The 19,535-nt window shown below is 45.0% G+C and overlaps 1 long non-coding RNA gene across 1 annotated transcript; it reads left to right on the top strand.

Moving 5' to 3' along the window:
- Positions 1 to 8,384: 8,384 nt before the first annotated feature.
- Positions 8,385 to 14,609, top strand: LOC102018180. The gene is made up of 2 exons (XR_001233298.1): positions 8,385 to 8,975; positions 14,334 to 14,609. It is a non-coding gene; the product is annotated as an uncharacterized LOC102018180 (long non-coding RNA).
- The last annotated feature ends 4,926 nt before the right edge of the window (positions 14,610 to 19,535 follow it).

The following is a 19,535-nucleotide window of genomic DNA, read 5'->3' as shown; positions in this document are numbered from 1 at the left end:
CAGCCCCGCCGGGCCACCCCGCCCGCACGACGCGCACAGCGGTCCGGCGTGCAGACCCGCCGCGGTTCCCCGGGCCGCCGGTCCTTGGACACGGTCTGCTGGGGGTAGGCCCCGGTGTGAAGGGGGCGTCGCCCTGGGGAAACTGAGGATGGCTTGGCTCTAGTGAGGCTCCCAGCTCTGTCCTCCTCCCTGTGTGGAGCCTCATTGTTTATTACCTGAGGTTGTGTCTGTACTCTGCCACCTGGAGAATTAAAAAGATTTTTTAATGCTTTTGTCTACACGGCCTGGTTAAGTTAGGGTGCGGAGAACTGGGGTGGGGCGGGTACCCGATGCAGCCGTCCCTATGAGGAGCCATGGCTTCTCCAGGTCCCCCGGGGAGATGCCCTGTAAAGGTGAGAGGGCAGAGTGCCACATCTCAGGGGAGACCCCAGAGGGGCAGGCTGGCCCCTAGCACAGGCACATGTGCCTGGACGGCACACAATCTTAAATCCTCCCGAAGAAGCATCTAAGGCAGGAGGCAGAAAAGCCGTGGCTGGGATGCATTTCCAGGTAAGCGTGGTCTTCCAGAACGCGACTGGCACTACTGATCTGCAGCGTGTCACTTTGTCAGAGGTCAGGTGTCTGCTGTGCACCGGCCACTACCAGGGTGGAAGAGGCCACAGGGGCGCTGCCCTCTGAGGGCTTCCGGCCTGGAGGTACGGGAGACAAAGCCCTGGTCTGCTCTCTTGAGGTGCAGAACCCCTGAAAAGTCAGCCGGCAGCCTGTGGTCGCTGTTGGATGAAGGAGGCTAAGCCATCAGCACAGAGGCTTTGGAAACGTGAATTGGATGTGCAGAGGTTGGAGAAGGCATCTCAAGGGGAAAATAAAGCACTGTGCTGCCGCAACAGATGGGTCAGGCTCAGACAGAGATGAGAGACATGGCTCAGCCGGGCGGCACCCCGCATCAGACAGGCGTTCTGCACCCCCCAGCCCCTTTTGGGCCCTGCTGCCTGCAGGTAAGCAGGCCGGTGCCTGGCAGTCCCTCCACAGGCACACATCCACCTCGCCGCCCCAAAGCCTCCCAAGTTCTGTTTCCCAGCTCCCCACATCCCTGGGAAGTGGGAGTTCTCCTTCTTGGCATTTACATATCAGTATATCAACCATTTCAGCAGTTACATGTGGCTCATCTGGCCCCCAAAATATTCCTCATATTCCCCCTAAAAAATAAAAGCATAGTGGATATGACTGTTATGCACACACATTAGCCAGGCGTGTTTGCTGACAAGTTTTACTTTCTGACCATGCTGTTGGCCACTGCCCATTTTTCTAAATGTTTCTCCCCTAAATGCCTTCAATACTGGAACTTGCACAAGCTGCCTCCTTCTTTCACTCGTTCGTTGCAATAAAAGACAGGTTACATGCAGACAGCTGCTAGGAATGGGAGCCTTACCACTGCCTGCTTGGAGTTTGGCTTGTGCTGTGGTTTGGACTAAGTAATAAATTCATTTGAGTTTCATGAGGAAGAAGATTTCTCATCTCCAGTGCTGAAGCCGCAGAGGTGGAAAGGACCTTCATCGTCACTCAGCTCAGTGCCACTCCAGGTTTCAGCACAGGACTCAAGCTCAGGGCACAGAAATGACTTTCTCAAGGTCGTGCAGGTAAGGCAGACCTGAGTCACCCACAGAGTGAAGGGATTTGGTGGCTGGGGTTGGGGGGGTGGAGAACAGAGGAATGGGAGACTTGGGACCTCACTCACCTTCTCCTCCCAGTATTAAGTAGGTGAAATTCCCAGAAGCATTGACTGTGGATGGAAGCCCCCCTCTTAAGTAAACGTCTGAAATGGAGCGGTTAGTCATTGCTGAATGCCGAGTGGCGTTTACACAATACAGTGGTCTCGTGCTAATTATGAGAGTTAGTAGACTGTGACCAGTTAGCAGGCTTAGGAATTCCACTCAACCTTCAAACAACCTGGAGCCCTTTAAAATTCCAAACAAGGCTGAATTTGAAGCTGAGATTTGCATTTTAAAAAATTAACACAGACTCACTAGGTCCACAGTGCACATTTCTGGGGAGATCCTATGCCCCTATGCTGAAAAACACCGTGGTCCCCGACTTCCTTTCACTGTATTTTTTTTCACTCGGTGGAAGAAAGCAATCACTCCAGTTCTGCTTCGGATCCCTCTGAGTCCTGACACAAGGGAAAAAGGACGTCTGCTCTATCGTTTGTACATGATGATCTCCTTACTGCCTTCTCTTTAGCTCCACAGAGGCAATCCCTGCCGCTGGTCCCCTCTCTAAGTGGCCCTGCCCTTGCTCTCAGGTCTCTTCTACAGGTGGATGGGACCTCAGTGTCACACACAAAGGCACAAGCCTTTCGACCTTTAAAGCAGAAGGCACAGTGTTTTTTTTACCCAGTTGATAACTTACTCTAAGACTCCTGGAATGTGGTCCACCAGACTCCCTAAGTCTCACTTTTCTCATTCATAAAGTGGGAACGATGTCACCTGCTGCTGACGAGCGGCAGTGAAGATAAAATTGAATGAGCTGATCCATGCACTTGCTCTCTCTATAGTTCAGAGACTAAAATGCTCTTCCTGTAGTATCACAGAAGGAAGAAGAAAAATGTAACAAGTGCTTGCCCAGGAGGACAGAAAGGGGCGGCTCACCATGTCTGACCTTGGAGAGTACAAAAAAGGAGAGAATCGGGGAGGAGCACAGGCCAGCCACAGGCACACACGACGGGCCCCCTGTGCTGTGCTTGCTATGTTCTCAGCTCATGGTCCAAGGAAGGTATATCAAGTAAGCCAGTGGAGAAGCCAAGTGCACAGGGCTGGGGCTGCCTCCCTTCAGGAGCCTTGGGGGAGACCCTTCCAGGGTGGCTGTGCAGGCCCTGAAGGGTATGGCCGCAGAGCTGGAGCTGACATGATATCCCTGTTCCCTGGGTCTCCTGGGTGGTGTCTAGGAGTCCCCAAGGGAGAGACGTGAAGGTGCTGAGAGTCTGGACTAACACACACCTGGATGAGGAAAGCAAGGCCATGCAAGGGCAGGGCCGAAGGAATAAAGGCCCTTTACCAGGCCACAGATTCCAGCCGTCCCAAAGGCCTGCTGAAGTGACCCTTGTGAGGTCACTGCCACACGAGCATCCCAGCAGCTGAGAACAGACACAGCCAGGACCCCATCTCCCACCACCATCACCCAGACACCATCTTGGAGAAGAGCAGAGAGTAGGGAAGGGCCTCAGAATGACTGTGCATGCATCTGAGAGATGTGGTCATTTCAAAGAAGTGATATGAAAGCCATGGGGAGTGTGGGGGGCAAGGCTTGTGTGGCTCTGGAGACGCTGTGGTGGGGGCCTCCGACCTGCTGCATGGACTCAAGGAAATCAGCTTATGTGGTAGTGCGACAGACACAGCCACATCCACAGTGAAAACCCAGGAGCGCTTGGAACCAAGCCAAGGGACATGGTGCCAAAATGGAAACAACAAAAACCCTGGACATTAAAGAAGCTGGCGCAAGTCACAGTGGCAGTGGAGACTCTGACCAAGCTCTTCCGGTGTTGGAGACATCAAATTAACAGCACAGGACAAATGTAACATACTGCTATTCTGTGTCAGTCAACTTGTAGAACTCCTGCCTTCCCTCGGTGTGGGCCCAAACCCCCGCAGGCCCCGAGGACAGACGGGCACTTAGACTAGGTTGGGGACAGTGCTGGGCATGGGGATTTTGCTACAGTCTCCGGCCTTCTCAGGGGCAAGCAGCTTGAAGACCGGTCTTTTCTCACTGCGCACCACCTTCCTCCGGTGGAGAACCAGCTCCTAGCAGCTAGAATTGAAACTTCCTTGCATCCTATTGCCAGAGAGGGGCTCCATTTCTCTCACCACTCCAAAGAAGGAACAGCATCTCTAGGAAGGAAAGGCTGGGTGGCTGTGATTTGGGTCATGTACTCCCCCCTGAAGAGGGCATGTCCAGGGACAAGTGACCATGGCTGATGCATCTCAGGAGAAGGACCGGCTCCTAATGGAATCCTGAGGCTAGAGCCACAAGGAAACATTGCTCAAAGAGTGAGGACACTACTCTACAGGGACAGGAAGGCTGGGGGTGCACAGAGTCCATCAGTGTCTGATACAAAGTGAGAAAAGCACTAGAGCTATAGAAAAATGAACAGAGAGAAATGCAGGAGAGGACCAGCATGCATGAGAAGAAATATTTATAAATAATTCCAGTGGCTGAGTCTGCAAAGAACCCCCATGTCTGGAATTCTACCTTCCTATCCATTTTTACTTCTGGACACTTGCTCCCCCTTCCAACAATAATATCCAATAATATCCAACCCCTTGTCATTCCCTACATCCTCTTAATGCCCCTCCTGGTGCACTTCCCGTTCTCCAGGAATCAGTGTGATGGCCTCCTTTTCTGCAAACGTGCCTCCTTCTGTGAAGGAGCCTGAAGCCCTCCCTTGCGCTCATTCTGCATGAACTTGTTATTTTCTTACCTGCCCATTCATCCTGTTATGTGGTGAGTACCTGGCTTTACTTGCCTCCCACCCCTACCCCATCCCCAGCTAAGAGCCAGATCCATGTGAATTATTCTTATCTGTATGGAATGAGTGGTTGAATATCTATCTCATGAAACATCCCTGACCACAGCGCATGGTGTCCACACCACTTTGTCTCTTCCACGATGAGTGACGGGGCTCAGAGATGTCTCCTTTCTCAGGAGGCAAGACAGTTGCCGTATCAGTGAATGCCTCTGACTCTCTCACCACTTCTGGGCTGTTTTTATTTTTAATTTCCCACTACTATTCTGATTCATGTTAAAAGATTCATCAGTTACTCCTCAAGAACAAAATGGAAATAAGTATGAAAAATAATATCCTACTCAATGCTTATGCCCTACTCCATGCAAGCGCAAGTTTTCGTTTTCTCCCAATCTACGATGAAAGTATATCAGTAACTCCATTTGCCAGTAGTGACCATAACAGTTCCCGTGAATAACGCCTTCTGACTTTCAGATTATTTTAACAACATTATTTCTCTGGTTCCAGCATATTTCATTTTGGTCTTATTAATGAAAAAATTACATACTTGTGATATTATTCAGATTTTAAAAGCTAACCACTTTCCTCTTGTATTAATACAATCTGGAATCCAAACTCACAAATGAGAACAACTTTTTTTAACAGAATACAATTCCTGGGACATTTTAGTAAGTGATGCTAAATATGTGCGTTTGCTCTTTTCTTGTGTTAAATATGAAGAGATAATTTTTGCTTAAAAATGCCAAGTGAATTAATAGGGTTGTTAATGATTAATCTCTCTTTCCAAGTGATATTCAACATTCGGCAGGCCTCCATACAGTTACTCTGACACAACAGGGCTCAGCCAAGTTCATTTTCCAACCAACTGGTCTGGGACTGCTCAGCCATTAGCATGCAAATTACTGCAAACACGGTAAAGGTGACAAAGGTTTCCCTTCCTGTAGGTCACCTGCTGGGGCAAATCAAGCACATTTCTACTTCAGAAAACTTATTTTGAGGACACTCAATCTGTCGAAGGGTTATGCATTGGGCTTTTAGATATCTGACTTCTTAAACACAGGATAATAGAATTTTTAAGGTTAATCTTAGTAGCTATCCAATACATAATTTTTAAAAATTATTTTAAAATGCTGAGGATCAAATTCACATGCTCACACATGCTGAGGATCAAACCCACATGCTCACACATGTGATAGCCCACATTCTACCACTGAGCCACACCCCTGGCCCACCTAGAACACACCTTAGAGGTGAATAAATAGTGCCCTTCTCCTCAGCACTGTGCCAGGGCAGTGGCTGCTGCCCCGCTCAGCCTTAGGGCAGCTTCTCCCCTCTTACACCAGGTCATTTCTGCTCCTCATCAGTGCACAGGGGGCCAGAATGCAGAAGTACCTCCAGGCGCTGCCTCAGACCTGCTGTCTGCACTGGACACTGTCCACTTCCCTGCACTGCTAATTCACCTCCTAGCTCCCGGCATGGACTGCAGCTACATACATCTCTCTCACTACCCAAGAGTCCTCACCCTTCAAGGCTGGAACCCTAACTCCTTCCAGCCTGCAGGATTGAGGGGGGAGGGGCCGTCCCTCCCATGGCTAATCTAGAGCCTCCTGGAGGGGGTAGCTACAGAAGAAAAATCGAAGCTCAAGCTCAGTTTCTCCACTATGCTCACAATGCAGATCACCTCCAAACCCCAATGTGCAGGGCTCCCCGCACCTTGTGCCAGCAATCAGTTCTGCTGGACATCCCCTAAGGGAACTCCATTCTGATGCTGTATGGAGACAGTGTCAGAGCCCACTCAATAAAGCCTCGGTCCCACAAGACTGTCCTTGCTTCACATGGCAAGTCACCTGAGGCTTCTGACCCACTGACTATAAATTGGAGTTCCTGCAACACCTGATTTGCTAGAGCAGCTCATGGGACTCAGGGAAACACTTGCTTATGTTTAGCATCTTATTACATAGATATTACACAGATACAGCTGAAGAGATGAATGGGGCATTGGGCCAGGGATATAGCTCAGTGGCGCAAGCACCTTCCTGGCAAGCGTGAGGTCGTGAATTCAAGTCTCAGTACCAAAAAAAAAAAAAAAAAAAAAAAGAAAGATGAACAGAGCAAAGTACAGAGAAAGGTGCAAGAGGTCCCTAGGCTCTCTCTTGGGGGGGCTGCTCCCCAGAAGCTCCCAAGTGTTGAGCCCCTGGGAAGCTCTCCAAACTCTGTCCTTCTGGATTCTCATGGGTACCTCACTGTATAAGCATGGCTGAAGCACAGGCAATAGTGTAGAAACTTGTTAGGACAGAAGAAATCTGATCCAATGCTAGTACAAAGAGAGGGAAATCCAGCGAGGGCTATCTGCTTAGATCCTTCTTGTCCTCTTTGGGCAGCTTTCTTTCTCCATGGTATGAGGCAGGACCCATTCTGAGTGGGGCTCATATGATTTACTGTCAGACAGGGAATGTCGGGGAATATTTTCTGGCTAGCCCCAAGACAGAAAGGCAAATGAAGATCAGCATTTCTGTAACCCATCTTCTAGTTCAAATGGTCGATCTTGGGAGCAGCATTATGAGATGAGAACCGTGGATACAAACCACCACAGTTGAGTCTTGGGCCCATTATTCTTTGTGCGTTCCTTTACAGGTCTTCATAGACTTTTTCTGCTAATAAAGGAGTTCTTACATGTGATTGCTCAGTTATTTGTTGCTTTAAATTGTTATATATACAAGTTCTCTCTCTCTCTCTCTCTCTCTCTCTCTCTCTTTCTCTCTCTCTCTCTCTCTCTCTCTCTAGCATATGTGTTTATCATTAGCAGCTTTTGCTTAGATTTTCTAGCCCTTTTTATTATGCTTTTGACCCAAGAATGGTAAGGTGACCTGCTTTTGTAGCAGAGTTGGGGTGGGAATGTCCATTGCTTCCTGACCTACCAGAATGTGGGGTCCCACTCCACTCCACTCTCAGTAATTCTGTGACAAGAAGCTGATCTTGGTGTGTTTCTCTAGATTTAGGTCTCCTGGTCTTGCACGTGGTTATGGTCAAATTCTTTGTTTCAGAGAAAACTCACTGGTGATGTGAGTGATAGGCTGTATCTCCCACCTATGTTCGGATTTGTCAGACTCTAACACACTGCACCCCAGAGGTGAAATGAGGTCTTATGAGAACTATTCTGTATTTTCAAGCAAGTAATTTGTGTACACATGCACAGGGATTTGGTCAAAGGGAGAGATCACCAGCAGGATGTGAGCACACTTTCCAGTGGTGACATGTTCAGGACACTGCTAATACGTTATATCTGAGACCTCATTTTTTCCCACTCTCTTGGGCTAGGTTTGTTTCTAGTTAAAACTTTCCCCACTCGTCCTTCTCAGTCCTCAACTTGTTTGTCAGGTTGCCATAATGGACCCTGGAACTGTTCCTGAAATTCTGAATGGGAAACTGAAGCCAGCATAATACTGGAAATCAAGACAAAATGGATAATACTGTTCACAGGAGAAGCTGACTTAAAAGAAGATCATTCTTGGGTCAAAAGCATAATAAACAGGGATAGAAAATCTAAGCAAAAGCTGCTAAAGATAAACACATATGCCAGAGAAAGAGAGAGAGGAAAAGAGAGAGAGAAAGAATAAAGCCTTGTACAAGTAACAATTTAAGAGAACAAATAACCAAGCCAACACGCTCAAATATTCCTTTATCAGCAGAAAGAGGTAGTCAGTGAAGAAATCTTGTGAAGGGACAGGCAAAACATAATGGGCCCAAGACTCAAGTGGTCCCTCATCATGAGGCCTGTTTCTCCCTTTAGAGGTGACTATGATGCAGTGACTTTGGTCACAAAGCTGTTTTCCTAATCCCCATCATCCCTCCCTCACACCACACTGCTCCCTCTGCCCAACAGTCAGCAGGGTATAACCTGGCCTTATAAGGAGGCTTTCATATCGGGAGTGTGGTGGTGAATTAATTGCCAACTTGAGTGGGGACACTCAGCTGAATTGAGTCTTCATGGTTCTGGGCATCAAAGACCCACTTTAAGAAGGACTGCACCACGGTTTACAAGGAGAGCAGGAGGGAAGGATTTCAGCTGATCTTCCTTGGAAGAGCTTCGTCCAGGCTGCTTTTCTTCTGAGGGGCTGTTCTCCTTGGCCGAGCTCCGGTCTTCACCTTTGCCAAGGATGGCTGCTGTTATCTTTGGAGGAGCTCTGATCTTTGCCTTCTCCGTGGGCGTCCTCTCTTGGCTTTTGATGGAGCTGCTTTAGCTACCAGCACTGGCCTTTTGGCCTCCAGGCGCAGACTCTCAGCTCCAGCAGGGCTCTTTGGATTTTCCAGCGCAGACCCTTCAGTCTTCCATCATAGATTCCTTGCCCTCCTGATATGGACTCATGCAGGACATTGTTGTGGGCTTCAGACCTTCGGCCAGATTCTTCAGATCTCTACCATTCGGACAGGTCTATTGCACTCTTCTACATTTGATTTGGTGGGTGGACATTGTCAACTAATCTTAAAAATTTCTGTGTCTTGTATTAAATCTGTTCTTCTTGCAAATATTGACTACAACAGGGAAGTAAAGCTGACCATCCTCTAGAACTGCTCTGGTATACTTGCCATTTTTGTTCCACATTTTTAAAAATTGTGGCATTTGATCAGTTCAGGTTGTCCCCCAGGCCTGATGCATTCTGCTTGAGCTAAAAACAAACAACCAAAACTGCAAGGTTCCACACTGTGGGTGATGGTCACACCAAATCCACTGTGATGTAGAGCCATCCCTAACCCCTTTGGAGTATATCTTTATCTCTCTGATTTCCAGTTTTAGTTGAAACAATCTACACCACAGCTATATCACATTAGCATCTATATTATACTTTATATAAATTTCTATGTGGTTGTAATACCTATAATATATAATACCCTTATATATTATAAGGTGGCTAAAAGTGTCACCAAGCTGCTGAGAATCCTTTTGCTCAATTTGGATAAAAATCACAAACAGGCAATGCGTAGCTTTTTTTAGCATTAACACCCCTAAGCCTTGCATGCCAGGGGCTATCAGCTCTTAATATTAGCAGCCTCCTGCTACCCTACTGGCAACCAGAGCCAACAGCTATGGGGCATCAGGGAGTCTTCCAGTCACCAGAGATGGCAGCTTCCAGCAATTCTCTGTGGCTCCCTGACAATCAATGCTATTTGCTACTATCAGTGTTACCAGCTCTGGCTGCTGGGTACTTTGAGTGCCTTTCGTGTTGCCAGTTCAATCTTCTCTACTTGAGATAGAAGTCACAATTTGGTAAAATATGCTATCTGAAAGAAGCTTTATTAAGACTTCTGATGGTGCATAAAGGGAGAACAGTGCATGGACTGAACCTCTAAGGGTATGGGGAAAGTTGCTTATATGAAAGAAAAAGGCTCACCACATGCCTAGTGTCAGACTTTCTGTTTAGTGATGGGGAAGGAAGACATGACTGAGGACTGCTGCAAAGGGGTAGAGTCATCTGAATGGACTTGCAACCCAAACTTGCTGCAGCCAAAGCGAACACCTCCCACAGTAGCTGTGGGGCAGCTGATACAGTCATGGCCAGCTACAGAAAAGAAATACATCTTGGAGATGTATTGGACCTTCTCTCTTGACTCAAAAGATCACAGAATTATTTTGCTTATATTTACTTAACCTTGGCCCTTTAATTTAGCTCTCTAATGTAGTAATTATTATTCCCATTTCACAGATCTAGTGACTGATATGCAGACAGGTTAAATGATTTGCTTAACGTCACACAACTAATAAGTAGCATAGCTAAATACATGAACCAAATTAATTTGATTTCATTAGTCTTGCTTACTCAATCTCAAAGTACTGGCCTTTTCCACTGGTAGATGTTATCATATTTTAATGCAGAAACTCAAACTTCTCTTGTTAATTTAGTGAATGTTATGGCTTGTGTCTAGGTGTCCCCACGCAAAGCCTCATACACTCATAGATGGGGCTTTTCAGATGTGGCTGGGTCTAGGGTATGTGAATATGGTGTATGATAACTAAAATACTCCACTGACTTAACACAGTTCTGGGTATGGATAATGGGAAGGCCCACCTTGGGTATGGGTGGCATCAACCAATAGGACTGTAGTCTGAATGAAATATAAGGAAAAGGGAGGCTACATGCTGCTGCTTCCTGCCTCCTGCCTGCCCTGCCAAGGACTGTTGCTCCTCTGCCATGCCCCTCAGCCATACTGCCTTGGCTTGGAGCCAACCAACTGCAGAATGAAACCTGTTCAAACTCCGAGCAAAAATAAACCTTTCCTTGTTTAACTTTGGGTGTTGGGTATTTTGTCCCAGCAACGAGAAAGTCAGTAAGACAGTGAAGTAAATTGGAATGAGATTTAGGAGGTGCTCTGTAAATAGAGGAAAGAAGCAAAAAGCAGAGTAGATGGGTATCAGCTGTTTGGTTAGCACACACAAATCCAGATCCACACTCAAGATTTCCAAAAGGACTTCCACACATGAAGCAAACAGAAACAGAGCCCAACAGAAATTCCACAACTGGATTCAGATCATACATTGGGTAAATGTCATGGCCAAGACCTACACGCAGGCCCACACATGTTCCATCAGGTGCAGGTCCCAAGGCAGACCCTGAGAAATGGCCACTGTGGTGTTACAGTGACTGTGAGCAGCTGGGCAGGGGCTTGTCACCAGCAACAATGATATCAGCACTGACACTTTACCTTTTGAACAATAATGTAAAGGTATAAAGGAATTAATAAATGACTGAGATACAATGAGAAATTTTAATAGGAAAACAGATGAGCTTCTGGTGGAATCCAAAGGGATCCTTAGAAAGTAGCAGGTCTCTATACTTTCTCAAAGCAGAGACCATTTACATGAAGTAATGTTGGCTTGTAAAACAAGGAAAAAAAGACACACTGTGATTAAACCTCTGTAAGTGAACATGCCAATAATAAGATGGTCAGGAAGGAAACTTAGAATGGTATCACAAACTTAGAATGGTATTCCAAATGAGCTTAATGTTCTTTATGTATTTTTTGTTATGTTTTTAAATAATTTCAAGTTTACAATAAAGTTGGAAAAAATATGAGAAAAATTATCATAATCCTTTCACTCTACATTTTTATCACTTCCTCTTGATACTATTTCTTCTGAACAGTTGGAAACAATGGGAGACATAGCCCTTTCTACTATGACTTCAGTGTGTATTTGCCCAGAACAAGGACTCTCTTGTACAACCACATTATGATTATCAAATCAAGATATTATCATTGGTATAAGTAGCTATGCTACAAACCTTACTTGTTTCCAATTATCTGAAAAATGATCTTTAGAGAAAAAATTCAGGTTCAGAGTCCAATCAAAGATCACATATTGCATCTAGTTGTCATAACTCCTTACATCTTTTTAGTTTCCTTTCTGCTTTTTTTTTTAAGAAAAAAGTACACATTATTTTAGAGCAGTTTTAGGTACACAGAATAATTGAATGGAAAAGTACAAAGATTTCCCACAATCCTCTGACCCATCCCCAAGGTCCCCCTACCATCAACACATCTCATCGTAATGGAACATTTGGTACAACTGAGGAACAGCATTGGCATGTCACTGTCTCCCAGAGTCCAGGGCTCTGTCTTGCATATTCTTGAAGTTTGGACAGGTGTATAAAGATACAATCCATGTTATGGTGTGATACAGAGTATTTTCACTGCTCTAAGATTTCTCTGTGCTCCAGCTAGTTATGCCTCTGTCCTTAGAAACCGTGAAGGCCACTGATCTTTTCACTCTCCATTGATTTGCCTTGTCCAGAATATTATAGAGTTGGAATCATACAGTATATAGATTTTTCAAATTGGTTTTTTTTCAGTGGTAATACATATTTAATTTTTTTCTGAGTTTAATTTTTCTCATGATAATTATAATTCATTTCTTTTTAGCACTGAATAATATTCCTTTTTCTTGATGGACCGTGATTCATCCATCCATCCACCCACTGAGAGACATTTTAGTTGCTTCCAAGTTTTGGTAGTTATAATACAGCTGCTACAAACAACCCTATGAATGTTTTGTGCGGACATAAGTTTACAATTCATTTAGGCAAATGCCAGGGAGTGCAATTGCTAAGTCATATAGTAAGAATATGCTTCATTTTTTAAAAGCTGCTCAACTGCCTTGCAATGTGGCTATGCCATTTTGCATTTCCACCACCAATAAATGAGTGCTCTGCTGCTCATCAGCTCTCCAGCAGTTGGTGTTCTCAGTGCCTGAGATTTTAGCCATTCTAATAGGTGCATAGTGGTAACATGTTTCTGTTTCTTAACAGCATAAAAATCTTCATTCATGGATCACATTTTGGCCCACAGCCACCCACTAGCTACAACAATGATTTTGTCATAATGGAGTTACGCACTAGACTTATTGCTGGGGGTCTCCTTACTTAGCCATGACTAACATTAACTAGCTGAATCTTTCTTCCAAGTTGAAGCACTGTACACCTGAATACCAACAAAATTTACTATAAACTTTGTCCCAATCTTCCCTTGATTTGAAGCCAAACAGACACATATTGTTAAAATAACCTTACAAATGAAGCCTCTGTATAATTTATACTTTAATTAGTCAATAATTTACATGTACATGGCATGTCAAAATAGTGGAGTGCATTACTAATAGCTATAATTTAACGAATGCTTGCCACATGCTCAGCATTATGGCAGAATATTTCTTACAAAAACCTAGGAGGAAAGTGCTATTAAACAGTGTTTCGTGGCTCTGGGACACACGTCGCCAGTATCTGGAAGTGACTCACAGTTGGAGGTATTTCACAGTCATTATTCCATTGATGTCACTGCTATCCTCTGTGTGTGTACAGTTTAGACTAAAAATCTTCTGATGACCCTCTACCACATTTCCCTGAAAATAAGGCCTAATGAGACAATAAGCCCTAGCATGATTTTTCAGAATGCATATAATACTGTATAAGCCTTACCTCCAAAATAAGCCCCAGTTAAGGTCACCAGCCAGATGGATACATCTAATACATCCACTGCAACACATAACAGATGTACTGAATTATAAAATAATAATAATATACAAATAAATATTATTGACATTAATACCTAAAATAAATTATAATTAAGTATTTGTAAATACCCTAGTGGGCACTTTTGAACGAGAGGTAAATGCCTGTGTAAGCAGATAAACTCTAGACTTACTGCCAAATGACCAATCAGAGTGCAGACACAATGAACAAATTACGTGCACACTTGACAGCAAACAGACATGGTTGCGTCCAAGATGAATTCAAGACATCATGTGTTGTAATAGACAGATTTAATGCACTCATGTGAAATAAAGAAATGTTTTCGGAATTTTGCTGACTGCAGTTTTTCACTACTTTTGTGTGGACCATCACTCTTAACTGTCTTTGTTCTTCTGTCACTCCCATCTCAGAAGTCTTCAATTAACACTTAATTTAAGGAAAACTTTGTGAGGTCAGGCCTTGAGTGAAGAATTCATTGGGATAAAATCACTGGCAGCCGTGTTGCCAATGCACTACAAGCAGTATGCACAGATAAGAAGTGCTCATTTAAAGAGAGGAAATGTAGTTGCAAGAAACTCCGGCCAGAATTCAGGTCTGGAGAGTTATGACTTAGCTCCAGAAGATGATGACATGACTGTATTGAAATAAATGTAGGGTTTTGTACATGAATAAAAGTAGATCATTGTACATGAATAAATGTAGATTGTTGTCCATGAAAAAATAAGACATCCCCTGAAAATAAGCCCTATTACACCTTTTGGAGCAAATATTAATATAAGGCTTGGTCTTATTTTCAGGAAAATACGGTAACAAGATGAAGAAAGTTCAGCTTTGCGCTCAGAGGCTGATCCCCAGAGAATGCTCCGTCACCAGCATACTCAATGAGCGTGCCACTGTAACAGAGAGACGACACTGGCTGAGTTGAAAGCGGTTCGGAGGAGCAACTGCATGTAATCCAGTGTTAGGAAAAGCTTAACTACGGTGTGCATGAAGGTAAAAGTGACAGATGACAAAAATCTGTACCTAGAGAAACCTAAAAGAGCTCTTTCAAAAACATGAATTTTAAGTATTAACAAAGCATCCTGTTATAATTTTAATTTACAAATTCTAGCTGTTGACTCTTTCTGTCTTTTTAAAGGAATATCCATTATCTCAGACAAGACCTGGGCCTCAGGCCTTTTTCTAGAGTTTCAAAAACAAAAACTAAAGCAATATCCACATGTAAAATAAGGAAAATGCCTGCATAAATTAAGCCAGGAAAAAAATAGAACAAGATTTAAATTCAAGTTAAAGGTGGCCTCCTGTGAGATAAACAAGCAGGATCTTCGCAGCTCTTGTTACCCACTGGCGTGGTCCCTGGCCTCTCCCACAGGCAACCAGCTCACTGTGCACCAGCTCTAACCGTGGCTGCATAGCTGAGACCCTGCTTTTCTGTTTGCTTCTCTTCTATACCTTCAGGTTCAAATTAAATTGTAACTAAGCCAGCTCCGGCCAAAAGATAACATTTCTTACCCTCCCCAGGCACTGTCCCCATTTATCTCAGTTATCTCTTCGAGGCAGGCACAATTTCTCATAGCAGTTTCTTACTTTGCTAGGAGCAAAATGTACAATGAAGGACACCAAATTTAATTAGCACATTAACATAATCACATCAAGCATACACGTAAACTTGACAATAGGAAATTGGATAAATCAACGCCGGCAATTTCAGCCCCACACTTTATAATTAGGCAATAGAAAAAAAGGATAGTTTAAATGGTAGCTTATGCATTCACTCTGGTTGTTTGTAACTTATGAGGTTAGAACTGTTGACACCAGAGTGCTTAAATTTATATTTAAAGGAGGCAAAAGTTTAAACATGTTTTTCTGTGTAGAGATGCTTTTTTCTAACCTTCTGTGCAATGTAGCTGCTCTTTTGCCTTCCAAAGCGTTCATCCAAGCCATAATGCTAGTGTGAAAAGTTTTGCAAATAAAAACAAGGAGCCATTTCAATTTGAGCTCATAACCCTAAAGACATAAAAGAGACCAAAAAAAAAAAAAACCCCAAACCAACCCTGATGCACATTTTGGAAGTTTTGGCCTGTCTTTTATTTTGTATCAGAATGTTTCCAAGAGTTTGCATGAGTTTACCACTGTCAGCCAACTTAGGTGGTCTGCAATTATAGGATATTTTTTTAGTGGAAGCATTGAGGCAGAAAAAAGAATTAGGTGCCAGGAATCAACCAAGGTAAGCAGGTCAGAAGAAACAAAAACTTGACGCATCTAATGCTAGTTTGGGGACAATGTGCAAGATATAGAATATGTGGGCAACAGACACTAGAGCAATTTCAGATACAAGGGTTGGGGCTAGGGATGTAACTCAGTGGCACAAGGGCCTGCCTGGCAAGCACAAGGTCCTGAGTTCAATCCCTAGTACCATAAAAAAAAAAAATCATCACTCAGATACAAATGTTCGTGTCACACAGACCTGCACCTGCCACTCATTTGCTGCTCAACCCCAAGCAGTCTGCTTGACTTCTCTGATCTTTGGTTTTCTTGAACATAAAATGGGAATACTGATACTGGTTTCATTGCACTGTTAAGGAAATCAACTAGGATAAAGGCAGCCCAGCCAGGGCCTGGCACATGGTAAACTGCTCTGCAGATGGTGACTGGCAGCTTAGGAGTGGGGTGGTCCTCACAAGGTGACGGTGCAAGTGGACCATTGAGGATGTACCTGCAGCCTGGCTGGCAAAGGACTCTGTACAGTGGGCTCAGGAGGACCCTTGCTCCTCTCATGCCCATCACAGGAGGAGGCCTCAGCACAGGCACGCACCGGCTCAGGCTCCGATCTGTTTGCCTCCGTTAATTCCTGGCACCTGATTCTGTCTTGGCTGCTGTCTCCTTCGCCCTTTGGAATGAGTTCTTCCCCGGTCCCTGGCTGATTGAATTCAGGGAAGGTATACTTAGATGCTGTGGGACAGAGAAAGACGAGTGGAAGAAACACAATAAGGAAGTAGAAGCGCAGAGAAACAAGGTTGGAGACAGAGGGCTGCTGGTATACCTGAGGGCTTTCTGGCTACCAGGGCCACTGTTTGATGGCATTTCAAGCTCCGGAGCTCCATCGGAGTCCATCTCTACGTTTAGCCCTTCAGCCACTTTGACTTGTTCCCCTTAATAGCAACCAGTTTCCCACTATTCTATGTTCTTGGACTTGAATAACTCTCAAGCACTGTTTACAGCCAATTATTTTGCTACTGTCAATCAAAGAACATTAGCAACAGCTTGGCAGTATTTGAGAATAATTATTGGTAATGAAAAACCTTTAATATCACTGATACAGAATAGAGACCATAATATAAATGATAAGCATAATATATTCACATTTTTAATGGGGCATACACAAGCTTTCTGTTCTTGTTGTAGACCAAATGCTAGCGGAGAGTCTAAGTTTTCTGACAGTTTGGGATAAGGTCTAAAACAAGAAAGTCTGGCTTTCAACAGCGTATGTTCACTGTGCTTGATGCATCACATGGGGGGAAATGACAGTGTGGATTGGGGAACTCTAGGGGTGAGATCTTGATAGTGGGAGGAGCCATCACTTAGATGTGTTCTGCTCCTGGAGTATTCCATGCATCATGGGAAACAATCCCAATTACCTAGAGGGATGGGTTTCATTATTGTCCCTTTGCATTTGGGGAAATTGAAGACTGAGGTCTTGCAGCTGGGATTCACATACAGGCTACTTTCAAAGCCTGGCCAGTGAGCAGATAAGGGTATTATTTTGCATACACCTTTTGAGTTGCTACTTCCCTAAAAGATCTCCTAATCTATTCAGAGCTTCTTGCTATAGACCACTTTGGGTCCAGCTGGCCTTCTCCCCACCGTGGTGCCTTGCAACAGAAATTTTGACAGAAAAAATTCTCCCATGAATCTGCATAATTATGCAATTCTATTTCTCCGGTATGCCACAGTATGTTACAAGTTCATCCTGCCCGCGGCTCAGAGCTTAGGCCCTTCATGGGAAAATATGAAAGATGTCCTATTTCCTCTTTGTTTTTTTCAACAAGAGGACTTCTGCTTTCATGAGAAACAGCAGAGCCCTTCCTTTAAGAGTTGTGTAGGCAAAAGGGAGAGGCCCAGCATATCTATTAATAGTCCTGCTACAAACCATGGGAGAAACTTGGAAGCTGGAAACAGTCTACTCCTGGGCTGGGGATTTAGCTCAGTGGCACAGTGCCTGCCTGGCAAGCACAAGGTCATGCGTTTGATTCCCAGTACCGGAAAAAAAAAAAAAAAAGAAACCATCTATTCCTTAGGCTGCAATGCCCAAAGCGAGGGGACTGGAATTAGCTTTGGGAAACTGGATTCAAGCCTGGTGCTGATATGTAAAGGCTGTATGTTCTTAGAAAAGTCATTTCCCTTCCCTGAGCTTTAGTTTCCTACTCTGTAGTAGAGTGAGTTACAGCTGGAGGGGTCACTTGTAAGAAGCAAATGCCATCATTTGAATGAAAGGCCGCCCTGACGGGGACCAGAAAGCTGGCCAGCACTTCACAGTCACTCAGGACCCCCTCATTCCAGACTCCATCCCGAACTCAACCGCTGCGTGCTCCTCTCCCCTCCTCCAATCCTGTATTCTGACACAGTGATTTGTTTTTAAAATCTATTGGCTCGATTCACAGACTGGACCCAACCTTCACTGTCGCTACCCAGCCCAGTGGTCTCAAAATCAAGCGAGCATCAGGACTGCCTGAAGGGCTTGTTAACACACACGCTCTGGCCTTAGTGGCAGACTTGTTTATTAAGCAAGTGTGTGGAGCATCTGTATTTCCAACAAGCTCCCAAGTGACGGTGACATCGATGCTGCCCGCTGGGGCCCCATTTTGAGAACTATTAGTCTAGGCTGTGATCATGAATTATCTATACGGGGCATCCTGCCAGGGGACCGTGGTGGGGGAGATGGAGGGTACCTTCCTGGCCTCTCAGAACATGGAGGCATGGCTTGAGTCCCCTCTCAAGTTGAACCTTTGGAATTTCAACTCACTGGAGTCTAGGAGCTTGGCAGCCAGTGTTGCCCTGGGAAATTTTCACAATGGGCCGTGGGGAATTTATAGAGGCCAGGCACCTAGATTTGCCCATTTCTGTAGTTTTATTACACTGAGCCAATTTGCAACGGTCAATCTGAGGCCAGGCAGCTCCCAAATATCCTGCAAATATAACAACAGGCTCCATGAACAGGTCTGAGTGACCCTAGTGCACTGGTAATTGGCTCCCAGCCTGCTGAACTTCGTCTTCCCTCCAGCCCTGCTGTAGTGGGTAGCCCTCTCCTCGCTCTTTTCTTGCAGATTTCTTGTTCTGCACTACTTTAACCCCCATCCCCCTCCTCTGGCAGCTGTCCTTTTTTCCTCCACTCTCAGTGTTGGCCTTGGTTTACTGGCTTCTTTGTAAAGCCACTGGGCTGCTCGGATCACATCCTGCCAGCTTCCTGCTTGTCCTCCCCCTGCCCAGCCCCCACTTCTCATGGGAGAATCTGGCACAGGGAAAGATGAATGAAATCAGATCGGGCCCCTTCCACATTTGATTTGGGACCCTGTCTCCAGACTGAGGGAGACTGACGGCTGGAGGAAGCTGCTGTTGGAAAATGCAAGGAGTTTCCACAGGGTGAGCTCCCCAACACCATCAGGAAGCCCACACTTTCGCCTTTGTCATGACTGTGTTGCTCCACAAAGACCCGCTAACACCCAGACCGGAGAGGCTGGAGGAGAGAGAGCAGGCTTTATGCCTCTGTGCCCTGCAAAAAAGCTGCCCGACTGTGATCACACTTTTTGAGTTAGAACTTAATAAAAATGCCTTTGCTACTGGTTTCCATGGCTGTCCTGTGAATAGAGTGAATACATTTACAGGGAACACAATAGGCCATTTCAGAGCTGGGGCAGCACAGAAGATGTATTCCTTCTACTATTTGCTCCCATGATTTTGTGCCACAGAGCCACGCAAGATGATGTCCAGGTAGCATTCAC

The sequence above is a fragment of the Chinchilla lanigera genome, unplaced genomic scaffold (assembly GCF_000276665.1).
Source record: "Chinchilla lanigera isolate Chin_1 unplaced genomic scaffold, ChiLan1.0 scaffold00015, whole genome shotgun sequence".
In the NCBI taxonomy this organism is placed as follows: Eukaryota; Metazoa; Chordata; class Mammalia; order Rodentia; family Chinchillidae; genus Chinchilla; species Chinchilla lanigera.
The sequence above is the reverse complement of the archived record's forward strand: the minus strand, read 5'-3'. Positions and strand labels throughout refer to the sequence as shown.